At 58.8% G+C, this 6,000-nt stretch overlaps 1 protein-coding gene across 1 annotated transcript in view; it reads left to right on the top strand.

Moving 5' to 3' along the window:
* Positions 1-732: 732 nt before the first annotated feature.
* The window catches only part of Frmd4b (FERM domain containing 4B), a 188,133-nt gene continuing 182,865 nt past the window's right edge, over positions 733-6,000 (top strand). The window contains exon 1 of the mRNA XM_076841118.1: positions 733-1,139. The gene's annotated coding sequence lies outside the window, so the exon portion shown is untranslated. The remainder of the gene's footprint in view (positions 1,140-6,000) is intronic.

The following is a 6,000-nucleotide window of genomic DNA, read 5'->3' as shown; positions in this document are numbered from 1 at the left end:
CAGTCCTGTGAGGCCTGTGGACTATCTTCTCCCAGCAGTCCCAGGGGGCTGGGCCGGCTCCTCAGCTCATTTGGGGAGAACAGAGAAAACCTCAGGGTCTGCCCCCTTCCCTCCTGCTCCACTGGCTGCATGCCGCTCTGTGCCACATCAAGCGGTGGGGTCTGCTGGTGTCTGCCCGTCACTCATCAGCTATTCTGAGTCAACCTCTCTGAGCCTGGGAACTCCCAGGTCTGGGGAAAGCTGTTTGAGGCCTGGTAGGAGCCCCATGGGAGGGACACGGCCCCCTCCTCTTTCTTTTTCAAGGAGCAGATCCACTGGGTTGGTGGGACTCTCACAGCCTGCGCCCCCCTCAACCCCAGGTGCCTGGCTCCCGTTTTCCTAAGGTCCTGGATGCTGGACGCCCTGGATGCTGGAAGCCCGGAGGCGGAACCGAGTCCCTCCCAGAGCTTTCCGCAGTGGACAAGGAGAGGCGCAGCGGGTGACCACCTCTCCCTCCTCTTGGATGGCAGGCCACGCGCCCCAGGCCCAGCGCCTTTCTCTGTCTGGGCAGGCCAGCGCGGGGAAGAGGGCGCCCCCTCCCCTCCCTCCCTCCCTCCTTCCCTCCCTCCTTCCCTCCCCGTCTCCTCCCCTCCCTCCTCCCCTCCCTCCTCCCTCCCCTCCCAATACAATGACGGGGCCGGAACAGCGCATCAGCAGAGCCTCATTGGCAGCGGCTGCCCCGGCCCCCGGAGAGGCGGCGGGCGGGGGCAGCTGGGGAGAAAGCGGGCGGCCGCGGCTGACAGCCGAGGAGCGGGCAGGACGGAAGGACGGAAGCGCGCGCGGGAGGCTGACCGGGGCGCCGCCGTGAGCGTGGACCGGAGCGCGGACGCGGGGCGAGCGCAGCCCGGGGCCGGGGGATGCGGCGGGCGCCGGCCGCGCAGCCAGCCGGGGAGTCGGGCCGCGTGGCTCGCGTGTCCAGCGGGCGCCCGGGCAGACCGCAGCGGGGGACGGCGGGAGGCAGCGGCCGGGGAAGGCGCCGCGCGCCGCGGAGTTGCGGGACTGGCGCAGAGCCCGGCCCCCGGGTCCCGCGCGGGGCGCAGCGCAGACAATAAAGTGGCAGCGACAGCCCCGCGCGCCCCAGGGAGGAGGCAGCCGAGCAGGTAGGTGGGCGACCGCCCCGGGTGCCCCGATCGCGCGGCGAGGGCGGCGCCCCCAGGGTCCCCTGGGCGCCGAGCGCAGGTGTGGAGCGCGGGCGGGGCGCGGGGCGCGGCGCTCCAGCTGGCTCCGGGGCACTCGGGTCGCCTGGGTGGGACGGAGACAGGAAGTTTGGCGGTTTGGAGGCGTTGGCGCTGGTGGGACCATGTGCTCCGGTTGCCGTGCGTCCGTGGGAGGCAGAGGGAAGAGCTGATGGATCCCAGATCCGCCGGCCGGAGACAGTTTCCGAAGGCACGGAGCGGAGAGGGGGAGATCCCCTGCGTTTGCAGAGGATGCCAAGGGCTGGGTTCCGTCGCCCTTCTAAAACAGGCGAGTCGGATCCCACCCTCTCCGAGGTCGGAGAGGTTGTGTGCGCGCGCGGGCCGCTCCCTGTCTATTCTCCAGAGTATTTCACTTTCCATTTTCATCTGGAGAGAGGAGAATAAAGATGGTAGTTAGCTCCTATCCTGAGTCGTGCCGCTGCGTTTGGCCGAGAGGAAAACTCCCCTGGGCACTGGATGTCCTGGGCTCTGAAAGATGCTCCTGAGCCGGCTGCTCGGGCTCACAAAAGGAGAGCCCTGGCTTCAATCCTCCCCGGGCCCCAGAATCAGCAGCCAGAGGAGTCTCCTTCCACTCTCCTTTGTGTGTCCGCTGGATGTCTCCCATCTTCCAGATGTGAGAGGGTTGGGCTGCTGGGCGCCTCTGGGTGGGGTGATAATTATCCGGAGCATTCCTGGGATCTGCTAGGACTTGTAAACACACCAGAGCCAGCTGCTGTAACTTTGCGGACTGAGGGCTCTGTTTGCTGGTACCCAGACGCCTGTGTCTGGAATGTGGCCCCTCCGGGGGGAGTGCAGACCCAGGCTCTTCCAGGAGAGCTGGTTGAGCCATCCCGGGTAGCTCTTTCCTGTCCTGGAGGGAATGGGTCTGTGGAGCTTCCAAACCAAATGTCTGGAGGGGAAGAGGAGCAGTTTCACCTCACTTCACCTGGAGCTGCGCCGTCCTGCCGGCTGCCAGCAGAGTGGCCAGCTCACTGTCTGCATTCGGGAGGCACTTGAGGGGCATTGTTATGGTCGAGTGGTAAACCCAGCCCAAGGGCGGCTAAGTGACTCCTCTAGATCTCACCAGGGATCCATGGCTTACATAGGGTCTAATGTCAGAGGCTCTTAACCAGAACAGAGTCCCCAAGAAGGGATATCAGTGATGACAACGGTGAAGAACACAATAATAGCCATAGCTATTGCCTATGTTTTTCATCAATTTAAACCAGATGATGTCTCAGAGTGGCCGGCACAGGGACGGTGCTTTACGTACTGTTAAATGTCAGAAAATAGGTGTGTATGGGGGGGGGTATTAATGAGTCTGCAATTTTTAAATTTTCTGAGTCTGAAAAATTAGTAATGAAAAATAACACACACACACACACACACACACACACACACACCACACACACACATCATAAGCCATGGAGTCGCGCTTGCATTTCCTAGAAGAATCGGGCCATTCCAAGGACTTTTCGAAGAGGAGGAGTGTAGGATTTCTTCGTGAAGCCCTGTGTATCAGTCAAACCCTGGGCTTAAATTCAGCAATGCAGGCGGCGTGTATCTGTACAACATGAAGGTGGGAAATGGAGAAATCTACCTGCCTACAGTTCCATCATCGGGAGGTTCAGTTTTCGGTATTGCTGGGAAAGTTCACAGAAGACAATTCCCCTTGGGCATGCTAGCGCCTGCCTGAAGCGTCACTGTTTTGAAATTCATGTTTCCCTCTGAGTGGTGGAAAAGTTAATGGGCTTCACAACAGGCAGACCTTGAGCCCAGCTGGCTGCAGGATCCTGGGAGGAGTCCACCCACAGCCACTCTCCAGTGTGCATACAGCAAGGCCAGTGTCCACCAGCCTGAGACCCTGGATGGGTGTCAGATGTCGCAGACTTCAGGAAGGCTTGCTTTGGAGCAGACAGAAAGGGCGTCTTGGCTACAGGACAGAACACACAGGGGATGTGGAGAACAGTGGGACACCCCAGCTGCCCCTTCCAGCTGCATCGTCTAGTTACCTTGCACACCACAGTAAAGGCCACGGCCGTCTCTGTCTCCTTCCCCTCTCCCTCCCTCCCTCTAGATCTGCCACCAGAGATCTGCTCTTCTCTCAGGCACCCTCTCACCTGCTCAGCTCTTGCTGAGGTTCCTGACGTGAATGGCTTCAGTCTATAGCTCTATGGATCAATAATGAAACTCAGCTCATCAGCAGGACCTAAGCGTGTGTGTGTGTGTGTGTGTGTGTCTGTCTGTCTGTCTGTCTGTGTCTCTATGTGGGTTTTATTTGGTTTTAGAAGGTGGATATCTTTTTTGGTAATTAAGTCATTTCTAATCTGTTAAGATTTTTTTTCCTCCTTCTCTGGTCCATCTTGGTCCTGGGCAGTCAGAGAGAAGTGGTCAAACAGTGTTTTTTTTCCCTGCTGTTGGGCGCTTGACAGAAACTATCTAGGGAATCTTGGGACCAAAACCCGTTTTCCGCGATAACCTGGTTTACTGAGATGATCACGTCATTCGTGCACCTCCTTCTTCCTCGTGAAATCCGTTTTTAACCTGATCTCACAGAGTAGCATTTTCAAAACGAAGATCGTAAGATCCATTCAGCAAGTCTTGGCCAGTATCGGAAGCATGTGCAGCGAGGTAGAAGACAGTGGTGTCGTCGTGCCTTATGGCGAGTCCTCGCGTCCCAGGGAACCCTGAGGCAGTCCTACACGTGGGCAGACACGGACATTTGGGGCGGCAGCATACCACGTAGCCTGCAGTGAGCTGCTCTCAGGAAGTCTGGGGGTGCGACTGCAGGATGGGACTGGGCAAGCTGCTGAAGCTGGTCTCTAGCCTGGGATCCTCCTGCCTCAGCCTCCGAGCCGCTGGGACCACAGGCAGCACCGCCATGCCCAGATGGACGTGCTGCTTTTAATGGTCCTCGGTCACTCAGGGACAGGTAGCTTGTGGGAAGGGACCCCTAGCCGTGAGGCTGTGGGCAAAGATCACTCACAACAGAGCTCCTTAGGAGTAGGGCGCTCGAACTGCCTGCCAGGGTCGGTCTTGGCTCACGCCTGTGCCTCCAGGTTGGACAGTTGCCTACATGGTCACCTCACCAATAAAGGCCATTTTAGGGGGCCGTGACTGGGGGTCCTATTTACTAGATTGAATTATCTGATAAAGAATTCCTTTCGCCAGGAGAACTTAAATGGTCATGCTTAGGGATACATGCTTAGGTGGCAAGAGTCTCCAGGAAGCCAGGAGGTGACCAGCAGAATGGTCAAGATGCACCCTGGTCCTCCTCCCGGAGTGACTGTGCCCACGAGGGACATTAGTCAATGTCCAGAGAAGTGGTTGGTTGTCCAGGAGCAGGTGCTCCAAGAATCTCAGCTGACCATCCTGCCGGGCACCGGACAGCCTCTTAAGAGCACTCCCAGGCCCCCGTGTGCCCAGTGCCGAGGACGACAGCCCTGTTTGACGGACAGGGAGGGCAGTGCTCAGGCTCCCGGGGCAGCAGGGTGGCCTTCCCCCTGCGATTGCTGTCGAGCTGTGTGTACGTTTGGTTGATGCTTCACGTGTGCTTAAACAAAAACACTTGGAGAAAGCACAGACGTGCTTCGCATAACTGGAGGATCAAGCTCCCCTGCTTGCTGGTGTCTCGGGCAGACGCGGAGACTCAATAAAAAGCGGAACCGCTGATGGTGTCAGCAGCTGCCGGTCCCGGGTGCTCACCTTTGCTCAGCTACTCTTTGATGGAATGAGGAGCCTCATTCCATGCTGGCCACGGTCCAGCAATAGGACTCTGATTCCTGTATTGGTCCAGTTTCTGTTGCTATAACAAAATGCCCCAGGCTGGCTACTGGGTGAAGAAAAGTCGTTGATTTAGCTGGTAGTTCTCAAGATCCAGGAGCATGCCGTGGGCTTCCCCTGGCTGTGGTGGAGCCTCGTGGCAGATGGCATCACGGGGGGAGTGTATTCGAGGGAGAGACCAGCTGTCCAGGCAGGAAGCCAGAGAGCAGGGGCAGGGGCCAGTTTTTAAAACAACATGTTTTCACAGAAACCGACTGGTCCTCCAGGCCAGTACCAATTCCTTTCCAGGTCATGACCCCAGTGGCCTAACTGCTTCCGTGGGGTCTGAGGGACTCCCCAGGACTCAGACCCCAGACGCCTACTGTCAGGGTGGCCGTGTACAGAGGTGGTGGAACCTTCCGGAAGCAGGCCTGTAAAACCGTCCCTCCCTGCACAGCCAAGGACACTGAGGCTGTCCCCATCAGAGGGCATTGCATGGCCCAGAGTGGCCCAGTCTGCACGCGGGGCTTTGTGGACAGGGTGGGTGGCCACAGCTCTGTGTGGCTCTCTAGGACCACAGGATCTGCATCATGCCCAGGCTCCGCCCACTGAGGGGTGCTCAGAGCAAGCGCCTCCATCCTGCCTCGGTTTCCCCATCCGTCAGATGGTTATGAGGAGATTGCTCTTTACCGTGTCACTGTGAGGATCAAGGGACCAAATCGCAGTCCTCCCACACGGTCAGTGCCCTCCGCATATTAAACGTTCCCAATGCTGCCGCTGTCCCTGGTGCTTTGGGGAGGCTGGCGGGCAGCGCCACTTTATCCTCGTCCAGCCCCAGCTGTGGGCAGGTTTTACCCTGCGCTCCTGTCCTCCTGCAGAGCTGGGAGGCGGTCTCAGCTCCTGTTCTCTCCTGGGTTAAAGAGGAGGGAGAAGGAGCTGTAATGGAATTAGCTCAACAGAGTCTCACGTCAGCCCCGGGCCATGGCCTCCAGAGCCTCTGCGCTCATTTCCTGGTCTCCTGTCT

This window comes from Callospermophilus lateralis, chromosome 20, assembly GCF_048772815.1.
Source record: "Callospermophilus lateralis isolate mCalLat2 chromosome 20, mCalLat2.hap1, whole genome shotgun sequence".
NCBI classification, from domain to species: domain Eukaryota; kingdom Metazoa; phylum Chordata; class Mammalia; order Rodentia; family Sciuridae; genus Callospermophilus; species Callospermophilus lateralis.
This window is presented reverse-complemented; position numbering and strand designations above follow the sequence as displayed.